The sequence below is a fragment of the Eretmochelys imbricata genome, chromosome 7 (assembly GCF_965152235.1).
Source record: "Eretmochelys imbricata isolate rEreImb1 chromosome 7, rEreImb1.hap1, whole genome shotgun sequence".
Taxonomy (NCBI): domain Eukaryota; kingdom Metazoa; phylum Chordata; order Testudines; family Cheloniidae; genus Eretmochelys; species Eretmochelys imbricata.
In genome coordinates this window covers 34,951,958-34,972,063 of record NC_135578.1, presented here as the reverse complement: position 1 = coordinate 34,972,063, position 20,106 = coordinate 34,951,958, and the positions used below count along the sequence as shown (strand labels likewise).

General features: G+C 39.8%; 1 protein-coding gene across 1 annotated transcript in view; it reads right to left on the bottom strand.

The window, feature by feature from the left end:
* The window catches only part of PTPDC1 (protein tyrosine phosphatase domain containing 1), a 50,556-nt gene extending 37,100 nt beyond the window's left edge, over positions 1-13,456 (bottom strand). The window contains exons 1-2 of the mRNA XM_077821381.1: positions 13,401-13,456; positions 12,348-12,428 (exon numbers count right to left, since the gene is read on the bottom strand). The gene's annotated coding sequence lies outside the window, so the exon portion shown is untranslated. The remainder of the gene's footprint in view (positions 1-12,347; positions 12,429-13,400) is intronic.
* Between the last annotated feature and the right edge of the window lie 6,650 nt (positions 13,457-20,106).

Below are 20,106 nucleotides of genomic sequence, written 5' to 3'. Positions count from 1 at the left end.
CATTAACTTTTTGAATCTCAGGGTCTGTCATTAAATTATATATTATATATATAATGCTTAAAAATAAATATCAATAGTATCCAACAAAATTATATAAAATAAAAATCAAATTCTGCCAAGCCTACATACAATTCAGCAGAACACTGTGTAGGTGTCGCAGCCCTGGGTATTAATTGAAGGTGGGCATAAATTAAATAGCAAGAAATTTCGTGCTAAACTGATGGACAGGTCTAACAATTGATTTAATTAGTATTCTTTAATTCACTATCAGAGTTATTCAGTAAATGCTAGCACGATAGTTTACAGACCTTATTTTAAACTATCTTGAACAGGCTGGCAGCCAATAATTACTATTGGGAATTATAAAGGAACAGGGTAAAAGTGAATACATTAACTGTTCTACAAACAAAACTGGTGACTCAGATATTATTAATCTTGCACCTCATGTTTAGTAAGACTCTCTTTTTCTGATTTGCATGGTGAACTAAATACAGAAGAGTGAATTGGATTGTCATTATAGTTTGGAATGCTATACACAACTGAATTTTAATATAACTATGCTCACAAGTGCACATGCTTTAAAATGGGACTTTAGCAATGTCAAATTAATACAAATATCTGTCCTTTGCAAATTTCAACCTCAGAACTGGAGAGAGTTAGCTTCTCATTTTAAATTAGTTTTAACAGGCAATTTCAATAGTTTCAGTTTAATGCCTTACCTGTTACCCAGAAAAAAGATTGGGTGACTGCTGATCCCTTCATTGCTGCAGATTTGACCAAGCACAAGTCGCGTGTTGTATGAAAATACCAGTTTATAGAAATGAATCCTGAATGTTGTTGCAGTTTTTACTATGGTTAATTGGATTTGTAAGGGTAATCTGGGAGGAGCCAATAACAATCAATTTTTTTTCCCCTAAGACTACATGTGCAATACCTAAGGGACCATGCAGATAATCATCCCATAAACTGCTTTCTGTGTCTGGTTTAGATTTTAAAGGGATTGAGGCAAACAGGCTACATTAAACGTGATATTTTAACAACAGAATCCTTTCCCTCTTCCTTCACTCCCATTACGGTCCAACAAAACCTGTTTGTCATTTCTGGTAGGTATTTATAAGATGTGCTTCTTAACCACTGAAGCAATGGCAATGTAGAGATAATTTCGGATGAAGTTACATTAAACAAGGACTCACTAATAAATCAATTTTGAAACAATGAATCACAATGAATAATGTCATACTCAGATCTCTGGTATCTCATCTGTTCTTTTAATATTTTCTTTCTTATTTTCACATAGAAGCCTGGCATATAACTAATGTAGTTATAGCTAGTGTAAGTTAACAGGATCAAATATTATATGTCTACAACAACATGAAAAAACAAGTGCTTCTGAAGACAGCATACTTAATCAAAGAAGGAAGAGCCTAACTATATGGATTTCTTTGGGTGAGTGAATCAGCAAACAACTAGCGAATATACAGTATGGGAAATATTTTGCTCTATTTTACAAAGTTCATTTCAACCACTGAACATTAGTTGACAATACAAAAGGTTTCCACTGATTCTTGCAGCACTTACTAAAAAGCTGGCAATGTTAGTAACAGTTATTGAAAGTTCACCATAACATGACACCCCTTTCTACCCCCCTTCCCTTTACTTAAAAACACAGTAGCCTATATTCACACAAGCTTCTTGGAGATAGGGAGATCTGCTTTATTTACACAAGCAAATTGACCTGGATACAACTGTTCTAAGGGTTAAGCCCAATTAAGCTTGGAAAATATTGTGTCAGCTAAGGACCTGTCTTAATTTGGCCACGGAAGACACTGAGTTGGTAACTGAGCTAAACTGTTAGGTCTGTTTTTAGAAACATTCTTCTGATGAGATTTAACTGTTTATGATGGCTAATATCCGTGGAATTAGTAAAATTCAGAGATGAAAAAATTCAGCTGCTCCAATAGGCAAAGGAGAGCGATAGGGCCAAACTTTAAAAACTGCCATTTAAAATTGCAAAAATATTGTCCATAGCATCTGCAAACACAAAAACTGATTATACACAAACTGAATTTGCAATCAAGTTGTGTTTTTTCATGGCTAATTACAATATCCAGTTTGTACAAATCCAAGCACAATTGTGCAAAAAGCCCAGCCATGGAAATAAAAATTTGGTCATGGAAAGTTGCATCCACAATTTAGAGGCCCTATTGAGGTCCCTTAAAAAATATGGCCCATTGTTATTCTCAAGTTTGCTTTTTCTTCTTTAGATTTTCCAGTTAAATATTATTTTCTTAGAAAATGGCATGGTAAAAATATTATTGTTTACAAAAATGATGATTGGTTTGATAGTATAGTCCTTGGAGAAAGTGAAGTAAGGGAAACGTTACATGACCATTAAAACCACCCTCTGTGAAAAATAAGTTTGGTGCACTCCATTATATTATTAGACCAAACAACTTTGACTCACAAATGTTTCATTTGTTAATTACAGAGGGAGAAAAGAAATCAATTAAATCCACTGTTTCCGCCCCTCAGGCATTTTGTGTCTCATGAAGAAACTACAGTATAAGCTTGTGTGTCCAGTCAATTTTTTTATTTTAGAAATATCAGTGGCAAATATTCACTGTCCAAGTAAGCAACAGATATTTACCAGGGAAAAAAGTTATTTTAATTGTATTTTTTAAACCTCTTTGCTATGTCATTGCAATTCCTTTCCCTTTTGTGGCTGAAAAATATTAAATGAAATGATCCATAACTCAAAAATAAATAGGCATGCATCCGATGAAGTGAGCTGTAGCTCACAAAAGTTTATGCTCAAATAAATGTGTTAGTCTCTAAGGTGCCACAAGTACTCCTTTTCTTTTTGCGGATACAGACTAACACGGCTGCTACTCTGAAACCTAAAAATAAATGTAAATGTTTTTAACTGTATGGCAAATTGTTGCTATCACTTTGGATATTGTACCTAAAATTTCTGCAGACAAAAGAAGACTGAAGTATATTAATAGACTGTGAGGGATGCCCTACTAATTGCCCTAGTCATACTTGTAATTTATTTATAACAGATTCTGGAGGACATATAATTTCATTCTGTTCCATGTAATTAATATGCATATTAAAATACATTTTAGGACTGAAGGTGCTGTATACAGTAGTGACAAATCAGATAGCAGAATAAATTGCTGAGAGACAAAATCATAAGGCCTTTAACTAAGGAAGTTACTGGTGCTCATTTTCATGTTTTCTACATTCTATAATACAGTTAAAGAGTAAACCCTAATTCCATTAAAAAACTATTTGAAGAGGCAAATTATTTCGAACTTTAAGGTCAGAAACTTGGTAAGTTAACTGAGATGCCATATATATCAATAACAAAAATAGTATTAAGTATTTAAGTTGCAAAATTTGAGTTGCAAAATTCTAGCTACAAAACAGTTTAATTTCTAAAAATTCAAAGTTGTAGATAGTTAATATATAAGAACCAAATTCTTTTGTTGTTTAGAAACCTGACCAGATCAGATATTCATACTTCAAAAATAATTGCTTAAGAAAGTATTAATAACATGTCCCCTTGCTTTTTTAGCATGTCACTTTAGGATTCATTTTCTAGAAATACTGAGCACCTCCAGTTTCCATTGACTTCAGGTGGAACTGTGGGAGCTCAGCACATCTGAAAAATCAGTCTCTATAGGTCCTATCCTGCAAACACTTAACCATGTAAGAAACTTCATTTACTTGAGCGGTCCCTTTGAAGTCAGTGAAGCTATTTAGGTCAGTAAAATTATTCATGTACTTAAGTGTTTACAAGACAGGGCCCCTAACTGTAACTAACAAGACTGTCACTACTTTATGGATCCGAATTTGCCAGGTGCTGAGCACCCTCAGTCACGCCTTTGACTTCACTGGGAATTGAAGGTGCTCGGCAGGATCAGGCTTGAAAACACTAAAAATTGAAGACCCATTCACAAGTAAAATTTTCCAGAGTAACACTACCTACCACTTCTTATTTTAATTATATATGGTTCACCATTGTTATAGAAGTGGTTCCACACATCACCATTTGAGAACTGCTAGTATAGTGTGTGTACATACTTCAAATCTCAGCATCCAGAAACTTGGTAAATAAATGATGTATCTTTATGGAATGGTGGGTTTTTTTGTTTTTGGTTTTTTAGGGGGGAAGCAGGGGGGAAGAACGATGGAAGTTAAGCTGTTTTTTTTAGTTGAATACAGATGAAACAGACTAAGTAGTCAGATTTTTTTTTAATTGCATTTAAGGCAAAGAAAGGTAATTTCTAAATATGTAGATGAGCTTCTTAGTGAGAACTGATGCATTTTGGAAACTTTGAAATTTTAATATTTGAATGACAGCTAGTGAGCATTTCAATAATTACTTTTCCTCATGATAACATAACTTAGTACTGGCTACCTGTTCATTTCCAGGTACAGTTCAAGACTTGGTGGTCTGGAGCCCAGTTGAGAGCTTGCCTTTTTGCTCTATCTACTTGCAGAAGTTATGAATTGCTGATTGCTCTAGCACTTCCTAGGTTTGTATTCTTCAGTACTAAAGGTAGCTCATTCTCAGTTGAAGAACTGAGTGCCCTAGTAACCTGCCAGAGTTTAGCTAGCTCCCTGGTTCAATGGCAGGCCTGTTTGTTCACAACAATTATTACTTCATTTCTATTTTCATTAGGGCTAGGAGGTTTTGAGCCAGCTGAGGAGTTATTTTTTGGTTTAATCATATTGTTTGCTGTTTTCAAAGAATTAAGGCATAGCAACAGGTATCGGGATATAAAGCAAATGAATTCATACTCTTGAAGCCTTTAGAACTCAGCAGTTACTATTTAAACAAAAACAAACAAACAAAAAAGAATCCTAAGCACTTTGGAAAATTCTACCAAACTATCCCAACCCCGCAGCCACATGAACAGGCTTTTTAGGTAAGTAGAACAGGACCTGGTCACTCGATGTTTGGCAACTAGTGTGACTAGAACTGTCTACGCTGTCTTAGGGCTGCATTACAGAAGGCTTAATATTCACCTGTCCATGACCCCAGACAACTAATTTATCTGCTTAGACCAATGGAAAACTGCAAGTTTAAAAATTCTGACTACAGTTAACACCACAGTTAACACTCTTCCATAATGCAGTTAAACAGGCAGAATCAAAGCTTCAAAGTGCCCTGAAAATGAAAATATATACTAAGGCAAGGAGAACTGAACAAATGTGAATGTCTGATGTATTTTTTAAATGTCCTGTTGTCTCCATTATATCTTCAGCATGTATAAGATATGTATCCCCACAGTTTTTAGGTGTCACTCTGATCTAATAATATAACTAATTGAAAATAAATCTATTTTTAGTGCCATACTGTGGTACTTACAGGATCTTCCAAGTTATCTTGCGTTAAAGCATAAAATATGACACACCGCACTGGAACTACACTGCATTTAATATTATGTTCTCACATTGTACCTTTATTTAAGAATGTCAAAATGCTTTATAAAAGGGGGAAAGTCAAACAGAGAGGATAAAGGGACACAGGGAACTTAAAAATCATGCATTATAAACACAAACGTTATCTATTACTATCAACATTAAAGATCCAATCTACTTATCACTTTAGATTTGAGATTTTCAAAGCTGCTATTAATTTTAATGGGACTTGTGTGTCTAAATCTCAGAGTCAGCTTTCGAAATTTAATCCATGCTTTTCATTTATGTTCCGCTTCTCTCTGTTTGGACAATGAAAAGCAATGAAGCCCGCTTTGCTTTCAGGTTCCTAATGTTGAGATGTTTAGACTCAAGTACTACAGGGTGGTGTTTGTTTATAAACAAGTGTTTTTATTATAACTTCAAACATTGTGGAAACATTTTTATTTGTTTTAGGATTTATAAAAGCTTGTTTACAACTTTTAATTGTGGATCCAGTTTATGTTGGCACAGCAAGTCGGGGCAGAGTCAGGATTTAGGAAAGAGAACCCAGCTTGGACTCTCAGTCCTGTACTCTAACAAACACACCCTCCCCCCCACCACAATAAAATGCAGTTGTGAGCTAAAAACATGGTTTAGGTGCCTAGTGTGGCCCAAGACCAAAGGCCATGCCAACCACACCATCTGAAATGTATTATTCCACTCAGAAATTGCACGTATGCTTAGTGGTAAAGGATAAATGTATAATCTGAAACAGTACAAATACAGTTTCAAGTTTTCTATCAAGTGCAATCTTTTTTTAAAGATTCTCCCTGTCCCTCTACAGACAGTCCTATCTTCCCATATTCCCTCCTCTGGGTTTCTCCTTTCCTTCACTATTAATTAAAGTGGTCACCAAAGGGGAAGTTGTAAATATAATGGGATGGTGTAGCACAATAGCGAGAGGATTTAAATTCGAAGGATATTTCTAAAGATGGAGAGTTGTACTGAGTGACTACATAATGAGTATACAATGATGTTAAACTTGTGATTGGTAAGGGTGACTAAACTATGCTCTAATAAATTTGTTAGTCTCTAAGGTGCCACAAGTACTCCTGTTCTTTTTGCAGATACAGACTAACATGGCTGCTACTCTGAAACCTAAACTACTCTTGTAAGGGGAAAACATTCTAGGAAATCTGTTCTTAGCTATGAGGACTGAACACAAGGAAAGTCGCAACTAAAACCTCACCATTTAATCAAAAATTCAGTCTATGGAATAACAGCTAGGTACTAGGTCCTTGGGTGGGGGACGAGAGGAAGAGATACCTCCCTCCTCCAGCTGCTCCCACTGCAGTTCAACACTCTTCCCTCAACCCTGCATCACAGTCATCTTGCCCTAGAACTGAGTACAGTGCAAGATGACCCCCATTTTGCGTATGACTACACTATGCTTTTTTCAGCAGAGTATAGTATATATATCTGAGTAGCCCCTCTAGCACAGGTATAAACAGCTGTGTTGAACTTGAAGCACAGCTTAGGTGAGTAAAGACACTCTTAAAGGGTATGGGTATATACACGAGCATATGCCTTACACAGCTCTTTACTCTCCCAAGCTGTGCCTCCCTGTCTACACTGCTATTTTATCACTGAAGTGTCCAACTGCTGGAGCCTTTCCCCACTGGACTGAAAGACTCCAGCAGCAGGGAAAGGGTGTGGCAGTCGGGAAGCAGGCTCTGAAAGGCTCAGCCTTTCCCCTCTGCATCCCCTGCCAGAGTCTTTCAGATACATGTAGCTACACAATGCAGTGTGGATGCAGCTTCCTTTTCACTGCAGCATGTAGCTACAAGTACACTACACACTGTTGCTAATGATGTGTAGTGTAGACATAGCCTTTGAAAGCCAGGAACTTCCACGTTCTAATCCTTGCACTGACATTAACTGACGCCATGGACCTGGGCAAATCAGCTGACCTCTCTGCCTCAATTTCTCCCATCCATAAAAGGGGGTAATACCATTTAAGAATACTTTAAGATTAATTGCAGCACTGACTTCCTAGGTCTGTTTGGCAACTTGAAATTTCTAAAACATTTAGCATTTAACTGTCCCTCACTTAGATCACAATTCTGCCATCTGACACTTACGTAATCAACTCAGAGAGCAAGTAGAAATTTGAGTACAATAGCTACTGTCTTAGCAGCAGCGACAACAGACATTCATTGCAATAGTACAAATATAATCGTTCAAGTATTCTTGAAATAAAATTCAGAGATTTTTCCAATAAAAAGTTCCAAAATTTTCATTTGATGTTGTTTAGAAGAGATATGTTTTATATGTGGTTCAAGATATATTATGAAAAAATGGAAGAAATCAAACTCAATGAAAATGTCTCAACTGTGAAAAATGCATCGCTTTTATTCTATTTTCAATTATACTTATTTCAACACTGTAATAAATGGGCTCTAATCTTCTAAAACAATCCATAATCTTGTCCTGAATGTCGAAGTTCTCAGACTCATAGCAAGTTAACTTATTAGGCAGAAAAGCTGGTCAGCCTGCAAAAGCCTTTTATTTTTATTTTTATTTTTCCAATAATAAGCCTGAGTTGTGTGTGCTGCCTCTCAGTATCTTTGTATCTGATTTATGTGAGGCTAATCCCTCGAATGTACTTTCAGCCTGAGGTATCTCAACAGCATAGTGGTGGATGAGGACTGTGACTAGGGACTCACGTTAATAACAAATTATTACGAAATGAAGAATTCTCAAGTTTATGGATAGCCAAAAAAGGATTCATGATAGGCAAAAGATTAGGAAACCCTACACTACAGAACCTCAACTGAACTGAAAATACCATCACAAAAACATGGGTTGGAGATTTGCTGATGAGTGACGTCTGGAAGGGGGTGGGACTCAAACATCTGTAAGTAATGGAGAACTGAAAGGGTTTCTTTTTTCTGGATCTAGAATTTTAGTTTTAAGATTGTATCTGCTAAACCATTTTGGATATATCCCTACAGACCTAAATTAAAGCTGTCTTATTGAGCTGCCCTATTAGCCAAAGCACTTTGCGCTGTGGGCTCTGACACGCTGCTCTTGACCCCATCTCACCCTCATGCCATGACTTTCAAGAGAAGCCTCAGAAGATAGCCTTACAGCTGTCTTCCACAATGCCTGCACCAAGGGAATCCTCCCCCTGTCCTCCACCCAGATACAAGGCTTTTAGGGCCCCGTTTTGCCACTCTGGCCTTTTGTACCTGGCCAGAAAGAGTTTAATGATCTGATCCTTTGTTTGAATGTATAAGAATGATACTTGCAAGGTATTAAGAGGACACACTGTGATTTGATCTCTCTTCAACACATACTTCACTAATGAAGCACAGGAGAAATATTAGAGGAATTTCTGTCCTTGAAGAGGGTGGTGGGTTTTTCTTCCTTAAGACAAAGTACTGGAAGAGATATAAAAACCAGGAAAGAAAATCCTCCAAACGTTCATTAGTATACTTAGAGATATTAAACAATTAAAAAGATACAAATGCAGTGCAAATTATCTTCAACTTTTAATTGATGTGCTTCTTCCTTAGATCATGCATTATCTAATTTGTTTTTTCTTAGTGAGTCACAATTCCTTGTATAGGAGTTCCTATCGTCTGCAGTTTCACCTACCATGAAAGCAAACCTAAACATAATACATAAATAAATATACACACACTTTACATTGTATAAGTACAAGGACTGTCTTCCTCTGTTTGGAAAGTGACTAGTACATGGTGGGTGCATGGACTCACAGACTTATATAAATTTATACAATAGGGGACAAACCTTTTCTGTGGTACACATTGCATACTTCCATTTGTTCTTCTTCAGATCTCCTATATGGAATGAGGGCAGAATATACAATAGAGATCTACAATTTGGCTCCACAATCAGGATTTTTGTCGATGACAAAGTAATTGATCTCAAACACAGAGTGGTGGTTGGCCATACTTCTAGAAGCGAGGGACTTGAAATCACTAAATTTTTGGTAAAGTAAGAGATAAACAGCTTGGTATCTTTGTAATTCTGTGGCCACTCTAAACAAAGAAACATCATTACTTTTACTGAATGGAGAACCCATATATTATGCTATAAATCAAGAAAGCTCCAAAGTATATGTTTCGGGTCACATTCTCATTCAGTTTGCAATAGCACTTCACTTTTATGACCTGGTTATGGCATGAGATGTTTTAAGGAATATCTCTGGAGTCCTGTCCACCAAAGTTAATTTGCACAGGGTTTAGTTGCCCAATTAACTTTCTGTTGATTTTATATGTTAATTGTCTAGTAGAATTCCCTTCCTTCCATTTTTAAAAAATATATAAATGTGTATCATATGTTGCCTCCCATGTATACTTGGTCTCAATCCAGCTTGAGAAGTGACATCCTGGGAATACAATTTATTTTACGAGTTTAAACTCTCATGAGTTTACAAATCTCAATTTTATTAGCAAATCTATTCTGCAATTGCATGAATTTTAATATTCTGATTTACAAACTGCCATAAACGTCACGATTTTTTCCAATGTTATGTGGATGGCTTAAAGAAGTATGATTACAGTACTAGGCAGTTAAATCAACTGAGCACTCCGCACTTCTCATCCCACTTTCTGGACCTACTTACTGATGTCTATCACCAACTGAGTCATCACTCTCTTAGTTAGCAGTTCAGCTTACTATATATAGCTTAGAGGACAAACAAGCTCGTGAACCAATAAACTTGATGGATTAGCATCCAGTTTTTAGCTGGATATCAAAGTAAACAAGTTCAACTACATTTTCTTGCCTCATGGTATTACTATAGCTTAAAATGTGTTATACAGAAATATTTTTAGATCTGTAAAGAATCAAACTGCTGATTTTAGAATTTTGTGTGAATATTCAAAACTTGAAAATTTAGTCACTATCAAAAAAGTTAAATAGTTTCATGGAATTACACATGCCCTAAATTCCTTTGCCAATTTTTGTGGTTTTACAATTACAGTTTCCAATCTTTACAGTATTTCTCACTTCTTTTTCTGTAGGAAAAAATGCAGAAAATTGACCAGAAGCATAATTGTGCAGTTGAATGAACACACTTGAAAAAAATCTCTCATCTTTTAGTTGCAATAGCATGAGGTGTTACTTGTAACAATTGTTGGTAAAACATTTTCAGACAGGAATGACATTTGAATTGAAAGCGTCTTTTTAAAAGAAAATCATTTTGCTTTTTCCACTGTTCATGGAATTACACTAATCTTCAACAATGTTCCCCATCTGTAAAACCCCAGAATATATTCCCATCTGAAAAATGATCCTGCACACTATTCACAACATGCAAAAGTCTTTAATTTCTACATATCATCCCACTAAACTCCACCTTCCCAACATCCAAAGAATGTATTCTACTGTCAAACTTTACAGCTTCCCGTCATGATCAATCCTTCATTATTTGTAGCCTTCACCATATTTTGCGAATGTATAAAGTCACCAATACAATATAATAAACGAGTTTCACAATTGTTAGACATTGCACTAAAACAGATGGAAGAAATATTATCCAAGTGGTGTTATGCTGCCAACCAAGAAATCCAATTATAGGAAAGGATCAACTAGCTAATTATTGTATATCTTAAATTGACAATGCCTGACCCTGAAATCTCAAGTACTATCTCTCTCGTTTACTTTTCCTATGCTGTCTAACTCATGGAGCCTCCATATATGTTTTACAGAAACTCTTGATGCAAAAACTAGATGGAGAAAATTGCTTCAAAATAAAGAGCAACTGCAGACATTTGGCTTACTTCACACGTATTACTTTGGGATTAATTACTCCACAGACTTGGTGCCCAATTTCACTGACTGAGGTGCAGGCCTCCTGAAAACAGATGGTTCCTTCTAAGAAATAAGACTCAAGGGAGCTGTTCAAAAGAAAAACAATTAACTCTACATCATAAACATGCAAGCTAATCACTCTGTTATTTATTTGTTCATCCAATAAACAAAGCGTTAAGATCAGCCTATTGGCAAAAACAGAAACAGAGTCTAACAACAAGGTATAAAAAATTACTATCAGGACTGAGGTAAAATGAAAAGAAAAACGTGTTGGCATATTCTTCACCTCAAATTCAACTGAGGAAGGGACTAAAGGTTGTTTCTCTAAAAGAGCTGGGTAAAATAATTATTGGTTAACTCTAGGAACTAACTGCCAAGAGAAGGAATGAAAATGTTAGAGTATGAAGAAGATAGCCTGTTTCAATTTAAAGTACAGATATAGACTGAAAAGTAATCATATAAAAGAGGTGCCTTCTTATCCAAGGGATCTGCTCGGTGTGTGTCTAATTCACTACAGCATTGTGTGTGCTAACTTCAATGACAAACAAACGTTTGTGTTCCTGTTAAACCCCACAGAGGCAGCCAGTACCCTATGGGTCTTGGGAGAATAAGCTAGATCCTACTACGATTCTTCCTTCATCAACAAAGTTGTCAGCCACCTTCAGAAAGTTCACCTGAAAAATGGTTATTCCTGGTAATGAGTTGCCAGCCACAAAGTACTGTTTGTTTTTAGACACCCAGGTGGAATTAACAGTGCCAAAAGACAAGAATAGAAATTGAGTATGTTTGCTCTTGATGTCACTGAGATAAGCGTGGAGCTGCACAACGCCACATCTAACGTCACTTTCCTGGGCGTAACTGCCACTGTTCCCTCTAAGCTGTGAGCATACACACAGATCCTAAACCCTGCACACACAGCGAAACACCGCACGCACAAAAATTTGCACAGAAGTACAATTTGCACAGAAGACATTTTTTGCACACATGGCCTGTCAAAAATTAGCGGGAACATTGGTAACTGCTCTGTAATGCTTTTTGTTGGTGCTGAATACCTTTCACCAACCAAAATGCTCTTGAACCCATCTCCTTACCTCAACTATGAAGAGCAAAGCCCAGCAGCTTCCCTAGGAAGTGGAATATCAAGCACATTCTTCTTGCTGATCTCTGCCTTCCTGGGCACAAAACAATAACAAAACGTCTAATTACACTTATACACACACTGAACACACACAGGCACACATTTAGGATGTTTAAAACTAGACTGTTCAAAGCAGTCAGAGTTTAATTAGATAGATGAAAACAATCTGTTAGGGCCTGTCACTTCTGTGAATCCCTAAATCTAGAACTGGAAAAAATATCTATTATATTGCCTTCTAATACCAGACTTTCCCCAGCTCCGCTCAATAAAGCGACTGGCCCATGACTGGCTAATTGATCAGACTCAATCTGCCTGAGTGTGTCTGCATGAGTGTGCACACAAGGCCATGTGCTCATACACGGTGCCTAAGCAGGCCAGCATGTCTGTGCGTGCACCTGGGCGCTTGTTCGATGCCGGCCCCCACACACTCCGTCACGGCAGGCTGGGTGGGGGACCGGGTGAATCCTTCCCACTGCCTGTCTGAAGAGCGACAACCCGCCCAGGAGGAGGGGGACGTCCAGGGAATGATCTGACGAGTGACAGGTCGGGTTGGGGTAAGGACCCGCCTGCCAGGCTGGGCTCCTAGCGCCAGGGGAAGGGAGATGGCTTGGCCCTGGCTTGTTATCACCAAACCCTTTGGATGGCCCGTGCCCACCCACGGCACCCCTGTGTTCACGCCTCCCGGCCCACACGGGCTGGGGCTTCCCTGGGCATAAGGGCCCCCTGCCCCTGCGCAGCCTGGGACAGAGGGGGGGTGGCTCTGCCGGCTGAGCGCTGCCCGGGGGGGCGGGGAGCCGCCGCAAGATGCTGCCCCGGGACCAGGGGAGCTGGACCCACAGGCCGGGCGCGGGCGGGGCCAGGAGGCTCAGCTGGGGGAGGGGCTGGCGCTCGGCCTGGGATGAGGGGAGCCGCGGGGGGCGGGTTTAGAGAGGGGAGGGGCTGGTGCAGGGGGGGAGCTGGGGCGATGGCGGCCGGCGGGAGGGGGCGGCGAGGCCGACAGACCCACCTTCCTGCCGCTCCCGCTGCTCCGCTCCGAGGCGGGCCCGGGGCGCCCGGCTTGGGGCTGGGGAGCGGGCGCGGCCCCGCCTTCGGGTCGTAGCGGGGGTGGGCCGCTCGCCGGCCGGAGGCGAGGAATGCGCATGCGCAGACCAGGGACGTCTGCGTATGGGATTAGTGGGGTACCGCAGGTGCGGGGGGCGGAAGCGGGGCAGGACTCGGGGGAGCGGGGGTGGAGGATGAGGGGCAGGCGGGACTGGAGGGAAGGGGGAAGCGGGGGTGGAGGATGGGGCAGGAGGTGGGGGAAATAGTGATGGGAAGCGAGTGGGACCTGGCAGTGGAGGTGGCTGGATGGCACCATGGGTTTTTGTACATCCAGAGGGAAGAGAACCAGAGTTTTCCCTGCCACACTGTATCACTTGCTCTTCTGAACTTCCCATTTAATCGAAAAGGAACATTATTAACATAAAGGTTATTCCTAAATCCTGCACTTTACTGCTGGGGCCAGTTTGCAAAAGATTTATGTTTGCAGTCCACTCAGTTTTTCCCACACTGTCTATTACAAAAGAAGATGTGGTAGCCAGAATTTTCTGATGTATTCACATACCGTCCACAAACATGCCATCTTTGCATAAAACATTGCCCCAAAGACAGGTAGTTCTAATAATTACTCTGAAAATGCACTGACTTACCTAACAGTTTCTTTCTTTTGCTTTAACTAATTTTTGCCCTACAGCCTTTATACTTTCAATCACAATTATTTTGAAAGTGGTTATAATCATACCTAGCTCTCATAGAGTACTTTTTTATGAGTAGATCTCAAAAGTGTTTCATGATCTTTAATAGATTTATCCTTACAACACCCCTGTGAGGTAGGGAAGTAATATTGTCCCCATTTTAACAGATGGACAACTGGGGTACAGAGAGGCTAAGTGACTTGCTCAAGGTCATTCAGGAAGTCTGTGGTGAAGTAGGGAGTTGAACTTGGCTAGTGCCTTAACCATAGACTATCTTTCTTCTCTTATACATGTTATGTGTCACAGCATGAAGAATCTCAATTAACTATAGAGATAAAAATACAATCAAATGATTAACTTCGTCTCTATGGAGCTATTTCAGTCTGTAGCATCTTGAGCCAGTAGCCAGTCACATTTGAGACTTGCAGTCATTTATTTCATGAGAATTTTCTGATTGGCTCCAGTAAGGGCAGGATAAGGATCTGAGGGCCTCAGGTGCATTATTAAATATTCACAAGCAAGCACAACTTGATGGCTTAACCATACAGATTGAGAAAGTCCCTGTGAGTTTTTCTCAATTGACTAATATGATTGATGCAGGTTTTCAAGTTGGACACCAGTGGGAGGGTGTATTTTTTAGTGGCGGCCCTTGAGGTTTTGCACAAGAGAGTTATGGTAGCTGGGGAAGAGAGCAAAGGGTGTTCTTCTCAGCCAAGCTGTTCCCTGACTCTTACCTTGCCTACCATTTTGTGTTCATGGGATGATTGGTTTGAGGATTTATTCAGAGTGGGAGCTTCTTGGGAGTTCTTGCAGTGCAGAAGAGGGCAGTGTAGCAATATATCGACTGGGGATGAAGGGGTGATCCCAGGTACGTATAGGTCAACGCTGGCTAGTGCAGTGGTGGGCAACCTGCGGCCTATCAGGGTAAGCTGACTGCCGTCTGTGAGACATTTTGCAGATGCTGACCATTCCGCAGGCACGATGCCCTGCAGCTCCTAGTGGCCGCAGTTCACTGTTCCTGTCCAATGGGAGCTGCAGGAAGTGGCAGGCTGCAGGGATGTGCTGGCTGCTACTTCCCGCAGCTCCTATTGGCCAGGAAAGGTGAACCGTGGCCACTGGGAGCTGCAGGGGGCTGTGCCCACGGATGGTCAACGTCCACAAAATGTCTCGCGGCCTGCAATCAGCTTACCCTGATGGGCCGCAGGTTGCCCACCATTGGGCTAGTGGCTGCTTCAGGTGAGCAGATTGCAGGCTTACAAAATTGTGATAAAACTTTGTGACACCAGGACAAGGCCTGAAAACAGGGACACTTTAGATTTATTTCTAGGGATGCATGGTTACCCTATTAATGCCTTCTGTCAACCAGGAGAAAACAAAGAGCCTCATGAGTCTCACAATCATATCAATATAGTTTTTTTCTACATTAATTTATCTCTCATCTGGAGAGGACTTATCTAGTATCCAAACTACAACTAATACTCCTGGGGGAATTCTACGCTACTGCGTGTGTGCAAAATTAATGAGTTGTGCATATTTTTAATTTTGTGGGCAGAAAAAAGCTTCTGTTGAAATGTTGTTGCAATTCTGCCTTTTGCCCACCAGAGGGCGCTGTGGAGCAAGAGCAGCAGCAGCAGCAGCAGCTGCCAGCAGAAAATAACTTCTGCCCTTCTGCCTTTTGCCCAGCAGAGGGCGCTGTGACGATATCACACAACAGATCCCAGCCAGCTAGGGAAGAAAGAGGACCTGCAGAGGGGCTCATAAGGGCTAATGGGGGAAGGACAGACTGGGGTAGGGGCTGAATGGGAGTGGAGGCACAGGGCCCAGGGGGGAAGGAGGTGCAGGGCCAAATAGTGATGGGGGGGTGCACAGCTGCATAGGGACTGGAGTGGCTGGGTGGGGGCACAGAGACACATGGGGACAGAGGGAGCGGGGACACGTACACATAGGGACAAGGGTGTGGCTGGGTGCGGGCACAGAGACACATGGGGAGGGGTACAGAGCCATATGGGGGAGGGGGAGTGAGTGTCTGAGTAGGGGTGGAGGGACACATGGACAGGGGGTGCAAGGACACATGGGGGTGCAGGAACATATGGGGACGGGGCAGATGTGCTTGACAATGGGAGAGGCCGGGTGTCAGAAAATTAACATTTTCTAGAGGCTTTCTCTGATTCAGAAAGTGTTTTGTAATAGGATATTGTCACAGGATCACGTTTCACGTTCTGAAAATAAACATCTGGATTTTGCCTCTTAAGGCAAGAGATCATTATTCTATGCCAATCTTCTAATCAACTGATAGTATCTCTTCGTCATAAAATGGGCACGCTAGAAACAGAAATCTGCATGGCTGACATAGACGGTCAGAACTGCTCCCAGGTCTGCCTCAGCTTTACATGTTCATGAGGATAAAGTAACAGGAAAGAATCTCTAGGATTTCTGCCTTCCTCTCACCCTCAGCCTGCTATTTAAATTATTGTAATTTATTTTTTAAATCACTACTATCCTTAGAATCTTGAAACATCTAGTATCTGCTTGAACTGCCCCCTCTTAGCTTTCCATTGAGCTCTTGTATCTACTCTCTGATGACTTGCAAATTGGTGTGGACTGGCCCGAAGGTGCACTCGGCCTAAACATCGGTATTTAAAACAAATGACAGCAAAAATATTCTCTATATTCGCAAAAAGAAAAGGAGTACTTGTGGCACCTTAGAGACTAACCAGTTTATTTGCGCATAAGCTTTCGTGAGCTACAGCTCCCTTCATCGGATGCAATGAAGGGAGCTGTAGCTCACGAAAGCTTATGCTCAAATAAACTGGTTAGTCTCTAAGGTGCCACAAGTACTCCTTTTCTTTTTGGGAATACAAACTAACACGGCTGCTACTCTGGAACCATTCTCTATATTGTATTCACAAGTGATCTTAAATCAAAAGTCCCCTGATAAATGAAATTGCAGTGGGTTCCAGATCCTTATTGGGAGGGGCAGTTTTGACTTGTTTATGGAGCAACAGATGGGATGTTAAGAACATAAGGTTCTTTCTTTTATGATAGTTGGAAATGATGTTGTATCATGAGTAGGGCTGTCGATTAATAGCAGTTAACTCACATGATTAACTCAAAAAAAGTCATCGTGATTAAAAAAAATTCATCATGATTCATCGCAGTTTTAATCGTGCTGTTAAACAATAGAATACCAATTTAAATTTATTAAATATTTTGGATGATTTTCTACATTTTCATATATATTGTATTCTGTGTTGTAATTGAAATCAGTGTATATTATTTTTATTACAAATATTTGGACTAAAAATGATAAAAGAAATAGTATTTTTCAATTCATCTCATACAAGTATTATAGTGTAATCTCTTTATCGTGAAAGTGCAATTTACAAATGTAGAAATTTTTTTGCACTCAAAAACAAAACATTGTAAAACTTCAGAGCCTACAAGTCGACTCAGTCCTACTTCTTGTTCAACCAATTGCTAAGACAAACAAGTGTGTTTACATTCCTGTAAATGATGCCTCCCTCTTCTTATTTACAATGTCACCAGAAAGTGAGAACAGGCATTTGCATGGTACTTTTGTAGTTGGCAGTGCAAGATATTTACATGCCAGATATGCTAAACATTCATATGTCTCTTCGTGCTTCGGTCACCATTCCAGAGGACATGCTTCCATGCTGATGACGCTCATTAAAAAAATGAGTTAATAAAATTTGTGAAAGAACTCCTTAGGGGAGAATTGTATGTCTCCTGCTCTGTGGTTTTACCTGCACTTTGCCGTAGATATTTAATGTTATAGCAGCCTTGGATGATGACCCAGCACATGTTGTTCATTTTAAGAACACTTTCACTGCAGATTTCACAAAAAGCAAAGAAGGTAGCAATGTGAGATTTCTAAAGATAGCCACAGCACTCAACCCAAAGGTTTAAGAATCTGAAGTGTCTTCCAAAATCTGACAGGGACGAGGTGTGGAGCATGCTTTCAGAAGTCTTAGAAGAGCAACACTCCAATGCGGAAACTACAGAATCCAAACCACCAAAAAAGAAAATCAACCTTCTGGTGGTGGCATCTGACTCAGTTCATGAAAATGAACATGTGTCGGTCCCCACTGCTTTGGATTGTTATACAGCATAACCTGTCATCAACATGGATGCATGTCCCCTGGAATGGTGATTGAAGCATGAAGGGACATAGGAATCTTTAGCACATCTGGCACGTAAATACCTTGTGACGTCGGCTTCAACAGTGCCATGTGAATGCCTGTTCTCACTTTCAGGCGACATAAACAAGAAGTGGGCAGCATTATCTCCTGCAACTGTAAACAAATTTGTTTGTCTGAGCAATTGTCTGAACAAGAAGTAGGACTAAGTGGACTTGCAGGCTCTAAACTTTTATATTGTTTTATTTTTGAATGCAGTTTTTTTGTACATAATTCTATATTTGTAAGTTCAAATTTCATGATAAAGAGATTGAACTAAAGTACTTGTATTCGGTGAATTGAAAAATACAATTTCTTTTGTTTTTTTACCGTGCAAATACTTGTAATCAAAAATATAAAGTGAGCACTGTATACATTGTATTCTGTGTTGTAATTGAAATTAATATATTTGAAAATGTAGAAAACTTCAAAAAATTTTTAAATAAATGGTATTCTATTATTTTTTAACAATGCAATTAATTGCGATTAATTTTTTTAAGTGCTTGACAGCCCTAATCATGAGGTAGGTTTAACCCTGCTAACCTCAAGATCTATCTAGAGTTGAAATTAGTTAATGTTCTCTGTTCAGTTCCCAGGGGACATGTGCAAAAATAATGAAAAGCACCATTGCAGTTAGCACTAATTGACCTTAAAAAGGCCAAAGACTACACGGGAGATGATGATCACATTCCAGAAGAGAGTCTTCCAAATCAGGACTTCCCCGTTGGCAGAGACAAGTGAAGTTGCTTGACAAATGGGGTGAAGAAGTGTTCTACATAGAAGGAGAGGAGAAAGTATTTGTGGAGATGCCTCTGAGTAGAGCTGAGAACAGAGTCCTGAGGGACTGTAACAGAAGGAGGAATGGCACAGAAGAAGAGCCACCAGAAGAAATGCTGACAGAATCTTAGAAATGTAAGAGGAGAACAGGAGAAAAAGGGGTCACAGAAGGCAAGGGAAGACAGGATATCAAGGAGAAGAGAATCATCCATAATATCAAAGTCAGAAAAAACTCAAGGAGGATGAGACTGGAGTGTTGGCCTTGAAATATAGGCAGGAAAAAGTCATCTGATATTTTGGTGAGAGCAGTTTCATTGGAATATAGAGGGTAGAAGCAGAAGGGATCCAGGAGTGAGTCTGAGTTCAGAATAGGTGAAGTTCTGAGAGATAGAATGACAGATCCTTTAATATTGTGGGGCCAAACTCAAACCTGATGTTGGTGGATGCAACTCCATTGAAATTGCACCAGCTTACATCAAGTCTGAATTTGGCCCTTAGTGATTTGGATTTTGACATATACTTGATTGGAAATAGTCTTAGATCAACGTATGCCATCTTGTGGTAAATGAATATGGTGCACATTTTCTTTCAAATATATTTTTAAAACACTGTTATTCTAGATGATGTAAATTGTATTCTGGGTCTTGCTGGGGGATGCAGAATGGGCACATGGGTCCCTTCTATAGCTCCTGCATCATTTGGAGCCCCAACTGTTCAAATTCCTCAGTGAGCTCTGGCACCTCGATCACACATTCTTGCAATACCCAATGCATTGCCCTGCAAACCTCCATCACTTACACAAGGGTTGCATTTGGTCCAAACTGCCTTGTGTAGGACATTCTGGAAGCCAAAAATTTCTGCAGAACAGATTTTTTTGTTTTGAGATTTGGGTGCACTAGCAATTTAATAAAGTGTTCTGTTGCGGTTTTAACAAAGAACAGCCCAATGTTCATCAGAGAATGGCTCTGACATTTTGACCCAAGATTTTTTTTTAAATGTTGGGGGC